Source organism: Tursiops truncatus, chromosome 19, assembly GCF_011762595.2.
Source record: "Tursiops truncatus isolate mTurTru1 chromosome 19, mTurTru1.mat.Y, whole genome shotgun sequence".
In the NCBI taxonomy this organism is placed as follows: domain Eukaryota; kingdom Metazoa; phylum Chordata; class Mammalia; order Artiodactyla; family Delphinidae; genus Tursiops; species Tursiops truncatus.
The window spans coordinates 36710382-36724948 of NC_047052.1; positions in this window are offsets into that span (position 1 = coordinate 36710382).

Sequence of the window (14567 nt, forward strand, 5' to 3'; positions counted from 1 at the left end):
AGAGGTGAGGGCTAAGTGCACTGATTAGCTGTGCCATCCAGCCCATGAGGAAGGGTGGTTGACGGGTGTGTTACCTACTTGATTTTTAGATGGGGTTTAAAATAAACAACTCTAAGTTTTGAAGGCTTAATGAGTCATAAGATCATTCTAAATTACATGCCACAATAATATTAAATTCCTACACTTTCCCGCCACCCGCCCCACATCGTGCCGGGTTTCCTTAACGCTTCGTTGTGAGGGCCGGAGGTGGTAGGGATCTGCTGAGAACAGTTTCTCTCGAGGAAGTTGTGTGCATGCACGTGTGCCTACGTGCATGTGAGGGCGCAGCCTGGGGAGTAGTGTCCTCCTGCACGACATGTCGGCCTGTCTGGTCAGAGCTGTGCTCTCCAGATCGACCACTGGGCCACGCCCTGGGTGCACAGGAGGGTGTTTGCGGACCCTGATCCGGTGTGAAGTGCAAACAATGGCATGATGCCTGTTGTTAAAGCTGGCCTTGCAAAACCCCTTAAAACCCCACCCAGTAGAGCAGGCAGGGCTTGGTGACCGCAGCACTGTGGGGTGCTTCCTGTGCTGGCTGTGCTGAAGGAACCCGGGAAAGCCAAGATGTGGCCACTCCCCTTTGTGAGGCGTCAGGTGGCTCGAAGGGGGCCGGGAGATGGGTGTTTACCCTTGTGGGGTTTATTTACCCCATTCAGTTTAAATAATAAGGCCCTGAATGTTAATTTCTGAAGATAGACTTGCTTCTTGGTGTCAAGATCAAACAAGACAGTGGGATTGCATCTTCTACACTGGGTTAGGGTCTAAGGTGAGAGCAGTGTGCACCACCACACAGCATTCAGCTAGGCATCTGCGCACAGAACGCACTTAGATAGAAGCCGTTATTCTTCTGGAAGAGTAACGTGTACTTCCCCGATGAAAGCCTCATGGAGCATCAGAATGGCATTGATTTTAGAAATGAGGGCTGGGAGGGAACGGGAAGGAGGATTTTCTGCCACACCACCAAGCTACCTCCCCATACACCATCTGCTGTCACCCTCGGCCGGCTCAGTTGACATTCCCCACCCTGTCATGGACAGACTTAAAACAACTCCCCAGGTCCAGCACACACTGTTGGGGGTCATTTTGATCTTGAGAGGTGGCAACTTGTGAAGGGGAGCCTCACTGCCAATTCCCCGACACTATACTTTTCTAACTTACTAATTTATTATACTTATTGATGTTTCCCCTGCTATAGTGTAAACACCACGAAGACAGGATTCTTTGTTTATTTTGTTCACTGGTATAACCCAAGCACCTAGAACAGTGTTAAATAGTAGGTGTTCAGCAAATGTTTGTTGAAGGAAGTGAAGTGAATAGCATGTGCGCGCGCACGCACACACACACACACACACACACACACACACACACACACACACACTGTGATGGTGAAGGGTCAACTTTAGGAAAGCAAGCCAAAAATCTATCAATTCAATAAGGCCCAGCAAACATTGGCTCTAGGGACAGGTGTGATGTGACCTAGGTTCAAATCCCAGCTCTACCACTTGTAAAGTCCTTCTTATTCCTATTCTGGAGATGAGGAAACTGAGAGACTAATAATAAGAATATCAACCTCATAGGCTGATGTAAGAATGAAGTGAAATGCATTGGCACATGAAGCATGTACAGAACATTTTCTATGTTCATGACTATTTAAGTAATTTTATTACCTTATTTAATTCTCATAAAGACCATGAGGCAGGCACAATTATTATTCTCATTTTAAGAGATGAGGAAACTGAGGCACAGAGAGGTTGAGTGATTCCTGAAGGTCACACAGCTCATCTGTGGTGGAGCAGGGTTCAAACACAGGCAATCTAGCTCCAGTGTCTTTACTCTTGTTAACCTGGGAAACCTCGGGACTTCCCTGGTGGTCCGGTGGTAAAGATTCCGCCTTCCAATGCAGGGGATGCGGGTTTGATCCCTGGTCAGGGAACTAAGGTCCCACATGGCCGCAGGCAACTAAGCCTGTGCGCCACAACTACTGAGCTCACGTGCCTCAAGGAGAGAACCCACCTGCCGCAAACTACAGAGCCCATGCACTCTGGACCCCGCGCACCACAACTACGGAGCCTACATGCCCTGGAGCCTGCGCGCCACAACTAGAGAGAAGCCCGCATGCCACAACGAAGAGCCCGCGTGCAGCAACTAAGACCTGACGCAGCCAAAAAAACAAACAAACAAACAAATTGCGGGCTTCCCTGGTGGCTCAGTGATTGAAAGTCCGCCTGCCGATGCAGGGGACATGGGTTCGTGCCCTGGTCCAGGAAGATCCTACATGCCACGGAGCGGCTGGGCCCGTGAGCCATGGCCACTGAGCCTGCGCGTCCGGAGCCTGTGCTCCGCAACGGGAGAGGCCACAACAGTGAGAGGCCCGCGTACCGCAAAAAAAAAAAACAAACAAAAAAACACAACAAATTGCTCGAGAAGAGGGGGAGGCTATTTTTATGTGCATGTGATGAGATGAAAAAGCCATCATAGGTGACATTAGAAAGGACTTAGGCTACAACAGAGAGAACACAGAGATGGGAGCCTGGGGTACGACGGTTCCTGAACTTGGGGGGAGGCAGGAGGCAATTCAGTGCTTACCTGAGAGTTTACCTGCGTGACTGAGCCTACGAGGTGCACAGAAACTACCCAACCTCCCAAAGCCTCTGTTCTCTCCTCGGTTCTGAACTTGTATGGGGTGAGGTGCCGAGGCATTGGCCATAATGATTGAGCAAGGTTGAGTGGCTGCTATTGTTACATAGGTGTGCAGCGCATCTCAGCATTGCAAGGTGAGCTTTCCAGACTCAGCTCTGCATACGGTGGTTCTCAAAATCTAAAAAATCCAGGGCTGGAAGTAGATTTAGTACCTGAGGGTGTGAGTTCTGCCCTGGGGTCCCCTTCGTTGAGTGGTCATGATGCAGTGACTTTGCAGCCTTCAGGGTGCTCTGGAATTGCTGAAATTGCAGTTGGCAAGTTCTCCCACCACCTAGTTAGCTTCCTCTGTCTCTTCTCCCGTACACGTTAGCCAAGCCCACCCATGCCTTCATTCCAAACTTCTCCCAGACTGCTTATCTGTGACCACTGCCACTTTGTCCAGCACTGCCAACTGTCTGCAGAGCTGGTGGAAGGCATGGAACTCGGAGGCAGGGCCTTATCTCACCCAAGGGAAGGCGGGGACCTCTTCCTATTCATTAATTTGCCTTTTCCAGCCTCCCCCAGTTCTGCGAATTAGCACATCAAGCTGCTTAAAATAAGCAAGCACTGATGCCAGTGCCACGTGCCTGCTTGTAATCCTCCAGCAGCTTTCCAGGCCCTTAGAATAAAACCCAATTCACTTCCCTTGGTCCACCAGCCTTGGTGATCTGCTCCTGGCGGCCGCCTCTGTTGACTTCTCCTCCACCCCTCTTGTCAACCCCTTTCACACTTGCTACCCTCTTGGCTGCTTCCCAAACTCCTTAGACCTGCTGAGTTCCGTCCTGCCTGAGCCCTTGCTGTTCCCTCTGCCAGGAACACTCTTCCCCCACTTTTTGCCCCAGTTGTTCCTTCTCATTCTCCTTCTATCCAGAGACGGACTTCTGGGAAAGCCTTTCTGAGCAAGGCCAGCCAGTATGCTCTTTTCATTCACAGCTTTTACAAATATACGCATAAATATTGCTACAAACTATAGTGTCTTTATTTGTTTAACACCAACTCTCTGGTTATCTGTAAGTTCCAGGAGAGCAGAAACTATGTCTGTTTTGCTCCTCACTGTACTCCCCCGAGCCCAGGGCTGCCAGGAGCCCAGATGGTGCAAAGTGGACCCTTTATTCAGGATGCTTGATGTATCTACTGGAAAATTGTTTTAGTGCACTGATTTTGTTAGGACAAGGCACACTGTTACCATCTGCTGGAAAACTATCACAGTAAATATACTAGTCTATGCTATTTATGATGTGACTGGTGTCCCCTTAGATATGGTGTTCTTGCACAGTGTGCAAACTGTGCAACTATACTTGACGATGCTTTCCATCACCCACCACTGTGCCTGGAATATAATAAATACTTGTTGAATGAATTAACTAGTTAATGGGAAAGTTGGTCTGGAACCAGAGTAAGATCAATGGGTTCAGAATATGGCCAACTGGAGTTTGAATCCTGAAGTTGCCACTTGCTTCCTGGCTTGGCTGTAAGCCAGGGTTCATGACCACTGCCCCCTCTCAGGTTTGCTGTGAGGATCCACCTGGTTCATAGGGCCTTGGCATAGCAGATGCAGTTGGTGCCCAGGCTGTGTGTCCTTCCCTGCCTCTGCCTTCTGCTGCAGGTTGCAAGCTTCTTACCTCATCTAATGTCTCAGCTGTTCTGCCTCAGGGCTTTCTCTGAACTGTGGCTCACTCATCCCTTGAGGGCCCTGCAGGGTGGAAATGGGTGGGGGGAGGGAGTTAATGCACCAGGGACACCTGCCCTCTGTGGGGATGGGGTGTGTGGATAAATCCCAGCCCCCAACCTTTGGAGGGTGACTCTGAGGTGCACGCTCTACAGCTCCCCAGACAGTCCCCAGCAGGATCCAGCCCCAGCTGCCCAAAGTGGGAACCACCCTGACACCCCTACAAGTGGCTGTTCTCCCTGTCTCACTCTCTGCTCCCTCACTCCAGCTTCCTGAGATTGAATCCCAAAGAAACCCACCGTACCCAGTCCTTGCCTCAGCTCTGCCTTCAGGAAAACTACTAACACACCCACAATCAAGGGAATCACACTCTTGAGCAGGATCTTTTGCATTTTCTCCCCGCTCTGATGTCCCTGAGGAAGCGGTTGCACCTTCAACCTAGTCCCTGTGTTGTCAGCTGCTGGAAAGATGGTCCATTATTTCAGCCTGAGAGAGGTGGCAGGTTCTCTGTGGAGTGCTGACTGATTCTTTCTTGAATTTTTGTATCAGCTATTGCTAGGAAAATACTACATAATGAAGCACCCCAAAAGTCAGTAGCTTAAACCAACAGCCATTTGTTACTGTAGCTCTAGCTGCCAGTCTGTGCTCAGGCTGGACAGTTTCCTCCTCATGTCTCTCCTTCCTCCCTGGCTGGCCTAGTGGGTGGTAGAAGCCCAGGACTGAGAATCCCTGTCTGGCAAGTGCTTTTCCTGTGGTTCATGTTTGCCAACAACTCATTGGCTAAAACAAGTCACAGGGCTGAGAGTCCAGGTGGGGAATTACCTTCTGCCCAAGTGCAGAGATAGACACGGCAAGGAAGAAAAGTACGAGCCATTGAACAGTCCCCACGGGCGTAGGGGAGGGCATCCAGAGGGAGAGCCTTTTCCTACAAAATGTCTGTACTTTGGGGGGATCTAACAGTGCCAGTGAGCGGCCACTGACTGAGCTTTAGATCCAGGGAGTCCACCATTAACTCTAACCTGGGCAAGTCTGCTGCTTCTGGAGGCCCCGGCCTTGTACCAGTTTAATCAGCTCACCCACCAGCCCGAGGTACAGGTGCAGCCCTTTCGCCCCCTTCTGCTTGATTACATTCTAACTCAGGTAGAGCCCAGGGCTCAGGAGTTCAAGGGCTAGGGAGACAGGGGTCACTGCCTCCTGCCCCCAGAGCAGACCTGAGCTGGGTGGCCCTTCACTACCCGCTGCCTCAGAGCTGACCCTGGCCTCCTTCTCCTCTTTCCCCAGCCACCAATCTGGACTCAGCTGACCTCGTGGGACATTCCTGTCTGGGGTCCTGAGGGCCTTTTCTCACCCACAGGCTCAGTTAGGGCCATTTTAACCACCACGCCCCTCACCCCGGGTGTCCTCAGCCTGTCCCAGCTCTGTATGGAGGGTCAGTCTTCCTGCTTTTCTTCTCTGTGGTCCCTTTGCAGATTTACCCTCCCCCTCCCCAGACCCCTTCACCTGAAGGCGATGTACCACCAAATGTCCTGTCACCCCTCTCCCCAGGGGCCTCATCTTCCCACCCAAGTGACTCTTCTCAGAAACAGAAAGATGGTTCTCTCATCCTAGCCTGAGAAGAGCTGGCTGCCAGCTTCTTTTGAGAACAAACACAACCTTTTTCATTTTATCATGGTGGTGTATTTGTTTCTGTTCTGCCTAAGTTGTGTTTGAGCTCAGGGCCCTGAGGTGAGAAGAAACTGGAAAACTGAAGGTCTGGATGGACCCCCGGGGCCCCTGCTGCTGTGACACTCCATGAGTCTACTCCGTGAGAAGAACCCTTTTGCTCATTTTCCTGTCACCTTCTCAGGCTGGGGCCTGACTCATTTTGGACATGCGGCCACCCTATATACACACTTCTGCCCTCTGTCTCTGTGCTCTGAATTCCAAAAAGTCCCTATGCCCCAAAGCTGGTTTGAAAAGCAGGATAAAGATCAAGCTGGTGGAGGAGGAAGGGAAGGTGTTGCTGGAGGATTGCAGGGCTATAAACCTATAGACATCTGAGGCTGATTTAAGACCATTCTAATTTAGCAGCTGTCTTGGCACAGCTGGCTGCCCTGGCGTACACCTGCCATTGAGCAAAGAATATATTTAATACAATTTATTCAAGCAATTCCACAAAATGTTCTGACCAAAATATGGCCTTGGGAGTTGGCAATGGGGCTTTTGGCATCTGTTTGAGGCTTAGTTTTCCCTTCACCTAAGGAGGTATATATACATGTATGTGTGTGTGTGTGTGTGTGTGTGTGTGTGTGTGTGTGTGTGTGTGTGTGTGTGTGTAGCAAAATTGTCTCAGAACTATAAAGAAAGTGAAATTTGTCTGTTTGGGGCTGAGTCTCCATTTTGAACTTCCTCCACTCCAGACACCTGCTGCTCATCCACGTTTCTACTACACTCCTTCTATCCATCCATCCAAACATCCACACAGTACTTGGTGATACACCTGTGCTGATGCTGGAGTGGATATAGGACCTGCCCTCAGGAGCTCACATTTTACCAGATGCTGCCAGTGCCCCACCCATATCCCCTTGGCCCACAAAAGAGGCATCTGCAAGGTTGGTGGGCAATTTCCATACATACAGAGAGCTTCCTTTTGGGAACACTTAACTCTCTCTGCGCACTTTCTCAGGCCATGGGACTCAGCCCGTGGATAGGGAAGCCAAGAGGGCTGAGACGTTAACAGAGCAACTTTCAGTAATCCAGGGATAGGAAAGGGGAGGATGAATTCCCCAGATTCCTTGACCCTTAGTAGGATAATTCTGAGGTTTGTTCTTTGGAACCCTTCAGAGGGTCCTTGGGCAGGACTGAGTCCCTTTCACCACAGTGGTAACCACTCACTGTCACACACTCAGTAGTTTTCCCCCTTCCCCATCTCACTTCCCCATTCCTCCACTGTGATTCTTGGGATCACCTCTAAAATTAACTGGAGCCTGGAGATGCATGTTTGAATCCTGGATTAGCGCCTAATAGATGTGCAATCATGGGCAAGCCACTTTGCTCTTTGAACCTCAGTTTTATTATTTATTAAACATGTTTATATTATTAATTTTTGGAGGGAGACTCAATGAGGTAGTGTATGTGAAATTCATAAAAGAGTGCTTTCATTTATTCAATAAATATTTTTTGAGATCCTACTCTGTGCCAGGCTCATTGCTAACATTTATGAAGACCTACCTTGTTTGAGGCACTGCACTAAGAGCTTCATACACATTATTTTATTTAATCCTTTCAGCACTCTGTGCAAAAATACTGCTACTTAATGTCAAAGATGAAAACAAAAACCATCAGAAATTTAAAAATAAAGCTGATTTATGAACTCTGGGGGTTAGGAAGGGAATGCACACCAACGAAAAAATTCACCAAAGCCAGGGGTTTTGAAATGCCTGGAGAAGAGGGCACATGGTTTGTACTGGTTATGTTGATTAAGGACTGAAAACCAGTGCTCTGGATAGGATGGAAAAAATCCATATGTCTGAGCATGATTAGTTTAAACAAAACCCATGTTTATTATGCAGGAAGGAAACTTCAGATAGGTCCAGTACAAGGTCTGGCTCTATTGAACACTCAAAGGTCATGGTCCTTGTAGGGTAGGAAAGATTTTCCCTCTACCCTCCAAGGTTTGGTAACTGGGTCTATGAAATAAAATGATAATAAGCAGATTAACAGGAGAAAATTAATTTTTAGTATTATGTGCAGTGCAGCACCACAGGGAAAAAAAGAGTACCTAAAAAACTCAGCCAGATTAGAGAGCTTACATACCATCTTAATCGGAGAAGGGGCAGGGGGAAATAAAGGCTATTTAGAGGAAAGGAAATAATTTTTAGGAAAGATGAATGGGTCCTTAGAAGAATGGGTGGGAGAAATGACAGTTTGTGACAAAGTTTGTTTGGGTGTGGTGTCAACTTCTAGTCTCTGCAGAGATGAGTCAACCTCCCTGGCTGATGAAACTTGGGGAAAGGAGATTGAAGACCATTGAGTTCTTTTCGGAGGGTCTGTCTTTAGGCAGATAAAGGGAGTTCAGAAAAACTCCTCCCTGCGAATGCTGTTTGTCAAGTGCCTTCAGCTCAAAATAATCAATATACCAACATGGCATAGTTTGGGGTGATGCGTCCTCAGGTGCTTCATTCTTAAACAACTGAAGTGGCAGGAAAAGAGTTCAGGTTGGCCGTCTCCTAGGCAAGCTGTGCTCAGCAGGACATTTTCTGCATGTATATCATTCCTGATTGGTAGTTGGGGGCACTGAGGCAGAAAGATCAAGTAACTTGTCACATAGGAGCCAGGATTTGAACCCAGGCTGACTTTTTTTTAGGGCTTTTAAAAAAAATTATTTTTTTTAATTTTTAAAAATAAATTTATTTAATTTTATTTTTAGCTGCATTGGGTCTTCGTTACTGCACACAGGCTTTCTCCAGTAGCGGTGAGCGTGGGCCACTCTTCGTTGCGGTGCATGGGCTTCTCATTGCAGTGGCTTCTCTTGTTGCAGAGCACAGGCTCTAAGTGTGCAGGCTTCAGTAGTTGTGGCATACGGGCTTGGTAGTTGTGGAGCATGGGCTTAGTTGCTCTGTGGCATGTGGGATCCTCCTGGACCAGGGCCCGAACCTGAGTCCCCTGCATTGGCAGGCAGATTCCCAACCACTGCACCACCAGGGAAGACCTAGGCCTTTTTTTCTCTTTTTTTAAACATCTTTATTGGGGTATAATTGCTTTACAATGGTGTGTTAGTTTCTGCTCTATACCCTAGACATTTTTTAAGAGCCTGCACTCTAACCTCAATTCTGTATTTAAAAAGAAATATGTTCTTGAGGCTTAGTCGATGGAATGGGATTCCAAGCAGGAGAGCACAGGCAGGGAGATCTTTTCTTAGGGCAGGGGAACATTCTCTGGATTCACTCCTCTTTTAATATCTGGCAGAGAGAAAACTGGGCTGGCGGGGCTAGAATGCAAGACTGCCTAGAGGGCCGGGGTCTCTGTGGGAGACTCAGGCTAGACCTTGAGGAGCTGTGGAGGGCTATCTAAAACCTGCCTGACACCCCCCTACCCGGGGCAGCACCCCCATGTCTTGCCTCACCTCCCTAAGGCCCCATTTCCCCTCCATAGTTACCATCTGAAAGCAGCCTCAAGGAGGGGAGGCAAGGCCGCGCTGTAAGCCTGGCTGCAAATCAAAGTAATTTGACACATTCATTTTCGGGATTTCACGTGGATCATGATGTTCCCCAAAAGGAAATGAACAAAATCTATAAAAGGGAGAAAGAGCTTTTTTTTTGCCTTGGCTGATCCACATATGGTATAAATTACTGAGGAATTAGCATTTCTATATAATACCAGCAGTACGAGCAGTCAATAGAAAGTAATGAATCCTATGCAATCAATAGACAGTAAAATTGGGGGTCAGGAAGGTACACGAATTTGAAAAGTTCCACAAGAGAGCCATTGGTGTGGAGGAAGATGCCTGCTTGGAGGGCCCTGCTGTAATTATCAGCACACCTGGGAAGCGAGCTGGGAAATGATGGAAATAAAGTGGAAAAGCGGCAACTCCAGGGCCACCTTATGCCCCAAAGTTTTCTTGAGGATGGAGCCATAAATCCCACAAATGGAGGGCGCCAGGCCATTGGCCTCCAGAGTGACCTGCTTGGTTTATGGACTTCGCTGAGTTTTGATTTTGGATTTGGGTGGGAGATTGGTTCTCAGTTTTGGTTGTGCATTATAATCAACTTGGGGGCTTTAAGAAAAAAGTACAGATTCCCTGAGCCATGTTCCCAGAAATTCTGACATAATTGGTCTGGAGTCGCCCTAGCATCGGTCCATCTTTTAAAAGCACCCAGGAGATCCGAATGTGCAGCTGATTGCTGCCCCTGGGCTCAAGGCTGAGCTGTGAAGGCACAATTTAAGATGTCTTCTTGCCTAACTGGTGAGGATTCTATGGGCTTAGAACTTGGGTGTGCAAAAAATGTAACTTTTTCTCTATAACTAAAATTAGCTTTCCCTCCTTACATTTCCACTTAAGATTTAATTGTACACATTCAAGGTGAACTCAGGGAATCTTGAAGTTTAAACTTTCCTCCTTTTGGAACTCTATGCCTCCCTTCAGGGAATCACCATGGCACAGGTTGGGGATGTAGAGGGGGTGAGGTGGGGAGGGACTGTGTGGCACTGTGCACCTCTGAGGGGTGACTGGTCTTCTGGTACTCATGGGCAAGATCTCTGGTGATGGCCTCGGTTTGTTGGGTCCACCGGCCCTGTGTCCTCTTTCTGGGTGCCCTGACCTGCTTGCCACTCTTCTGTGTCCCTCCTGGGGCCTGCTGGAGGGAGCAAGCTTCAGCTGGGGGGCCCTCAGGTACACCTGCCTAGACATCCCCCCACCCCTGCCCAGCCAACTTCACAGACAAGCCTCTACAAGGGTGGGAGGGCCTTGCTCTCACTGGTACCTGTTACCCTAGAAGTGGCTCAGGTCTGTTATGCTCTCAGGTCCCCTAAACTTCTCTGAGGTCTCCATGCTTGCTCCTTTTTAAGATCAAGTCTACTCAGAGTTTTGATCTCAGGAAGGAGAAGAGATCTGGCTCATTCTCAGGGACCCAGGCTGACAACTCATCCTAAAGCTCTTCTATTTTAACTCTGGGTAAAATCCCTTCTTCAGCCTTCAGGAAGGTATGTATGTATGTATGTACATATGTATGTATGTATTTTTAATCTCCTCTCTCTGTGGCAGGAGAATTTGGCAAGGCATACATTCTTCCAAATCCATTGTTGCTCTTATACCTTACTTCTTTTTTTTTTGGCCATGCAGCTCGCGGGATCTTAGTTCCCTGACCAGGGATCAAAACCGTGTCCTCGGCAGTGAAAGCACAGAGTCCTAACCACTGGACTGCCAGGGAATTCCCTAATACCTTACTTCTGGAGTCTCAAGAAACCTTTCTCTCAAAGATTTTCCCTATGCCATTGAGACACAAAAGGTGTTCTAGAAGCTCAGAAACTAGGAACAGATTCTTTGTACAGTCCTCAGGGTAGCAATGATTCAGAGAGAATGTTCAAGGAAGCTGGGGGCTGGGGTGGAAGAAGCCTTGGTTAAATCTCAGCACTTGGCCCCATTGTGCCTCGTTATAAAAGCCACATCCAAAAGGTGGAAGGAGAAGTGGGGAGGGAGGACAGAATTCTTGTCCTGTGCACCTGTGCCTCGCTTCTGCCATGGCTTTTGCCAGGAAGACCCGGTGCTGTCTGCACTCAGCCACGTTTGACCATCTTGTAAGGCTTCCTTCTTCCAGGAAGCCTTCCCTGCATCCAGGCACCCTGTGTCACTCCTACCCTGAGTCTTAGGTCCAATGGCTTGGGCACCTGCCATGTGTCTCTGCTCCTCATTGTGAGTTGCCTTGTGGAGGTCTTTATCTCATCGCCCAGAACTGCTATTAAATCTATCATTAAAAATTATTTTTTACTAGAATGTGAGTCTCTGAAAAGCAAGGACTATATTTTATTCAGCTTTTGATCCCAGTCTAGCATAGGGTGTGATAAGTACTGAGGAAAAGGAATGCATTCATAAGATGTTTATGCTCTGTCTCCTCCATGACACTGGGTCTCATTGTTCTGACGTCATGTCCATTCCTGCAGATTGAGACAAACGACAGCAATAACTGCTTTGTATTGGGTCCTCAGTGTCTACACGTTAAATTTAAACGTTGTTGTCTGTCTCACAGGGCTGTCTCGTCCAGCCCATGCCTGCCTGGCCTTGTATCCCAGCCTTGAACATCCTGCTCCAATAAATGCACCCCGCTCTTTCTTACTTCTGAGCAGCTGCCATCCTGTTCCTTCTATCTTGAATGCTTTTCCCCAACTGTCCAGTTGACAAATTAGCAATCCCCCACTTGTCACTGAGCCTTATCTCAAATGCAGCTTGCTCCCTGGAGCCTTCCCAGACGCGTGTAGGCAGCTGTGAGTGCTCTTCTTGTGCTCCCTACTGTCACGGTGTCACAGGTCACCTTCCCCTTTTCTTAAAGCTCACCCTGGAAACAGCCTCGTTTAGCCATTTCTATTTTGATTACTGATGGTCATCACCAAAATATAAGATAGTATACCCGATTTCATGATTATTTCATTTTAGACAACTATCGCTACCCCAATGTGAAAAAATGACATTTTAAATACTTTTCTCCTCCTTTCAATGTTTGATATTTATATTATTATGTTTAGCTCTTATATTTGAATACCTTTATATAAGTAAATCTCTATATTTCTTGATGCACCAATTTTGACAGACTTGTGTTTGACTCCACACTATAAGGTGAGGGTCAGGGCCCTGCCCTCTATTAAGTGTCACACCTTGTTCTCTAAAAGAGTTGTGCCAGTGTAGACCCCCACCACCAATGTGTAAAAATTCCAGATGGGATAGTTTACATTTATTTCTCCTGTAACCTGATTGTGATTAACTTTTGTGTGTCTGCTGCCTTCCTAGACTTTAATCCTTGAAGGCAGTGGCAGAGGTGGTTCATTGCTGCAGCCCAGGGCCTAGGAGGGCAGCATTCATTCATTCAGCTCTTAGAAAAATAAGCCTTAGAAATAGGTCCAAGAAATTTTTGAGTGCTCTTTCAGTGCAGTGCTGGGCTGGCACCTTTGACTATCTCCTGAAGGGGCTATTTTACAGTTCCCATTGGTCTGAGGTGAACTTGTAGATTTTGGTCTGACTGAGGTGCAAATAATTTTTAATCAGTGGAAAGGATAACTCCAAAGGTTATGGTTTTTGCTCCTGAGGGCAGCAACTTGTTTTGTATCTAACTTAGCAATAATATCTATGATATTGTGATTTATAATAAATGTATCTTTGGTCTTAGTCCCCATTTCTGGCACAGAGCTCCTCAAACCCTTGGAATTTCCTAAGCAATCAGAGTAATAAAGGTCTCTTTTGTTATGTTAATTCAGCGAATTGGAAAGCTCCTAAAGATGGAGGCTGGTTGCCAGTGGAGCCAATCTTGTGATGAGAGGGCTGGAACTTTAAACCATCACCCCCACGCCCCAGAGAGGGGAGAGGGGCTGGCAGCTGAGTTCAGTAACCAATGGAAATACTACCCAAAGCAATCTACAGATTCAGTGTGATCCCTATCAAATTACCCATGACCTTTTTCAGAGAACTATAAGAAAGTATCCTAAAATTTATATGGAACCATAAAAGACCCAGAATTGCCAAAGCAATCCTAAAGAAAAAGAACAAAGCAAGAGGCATAACCATCTCAGACTTCAGACAATACTGCAAAGCTACAGTAATCAAAACTGCATGGTAGGGACTTCCCTAGTGGCACAGTGGTTAAGAATCTGCCTGCCAATGCAGGGGCCACGGGTTCAAGCCCTGGTCTGGGAAGATCCCACATGCTGTGGAGCAACTAAGCCCGTGCGCCACAACTACTGAGTCTGCACTCTAGAGCCCGCAAGCCACAACTACTGAAGCCCATGTGCCTAGAGGCCATGCTCCACAACAAAGAGAAGCCATCAAAATGAGAAGCCTGCACACCACAATGAAGAGTAACCCTCACTCGCCACAACTAGAGAAAGCCTGCACACAGCAACGAAGATCCAATGCAGCCATAAGTAAACAAACAAATAAATAAATTTATTTATTTATTTAAAAAAACAAACAAACTGCATGATATTAGCACAAAAACAGACACATGGATCAATGGAACAGAATAGAGAGCCCAGAAATAAACACACAGTCCTATGGTCAATTCATCTTTGACAAGGGAGGCAAGAATACAAAATGGGAAAAAGTCTCTTCAGCAAGTGGTTCTGGGAAAGTTGGACAGCTGCATGTAAATCAATGAATTTAGAACATGCCCTCTCACCATACACAAAAAAAACTCAAAAAGGCTTAAAGACTTACTTAAACAAAAAACATGACACCATAAAACTCCTAGAAGAGAACATAGGCAAAACATTCTCTGACATAAATAGTACCAATATTTTCTGGGTCAGTCTCCCAAGGCAACAGAAATAAAAATGAAAATAAACAAATGGGACCTAATCAAACTTACAAGCTTCTGCACAGCAAAGGAAACCATAAACAAAATGAAAAGACAACCTACAGAATGGGAGAAAATATTTGCAAACAAGACTGACAAGGGCTCAATTTCCAAAACATACAAACAGCTCATACAACTCAGCA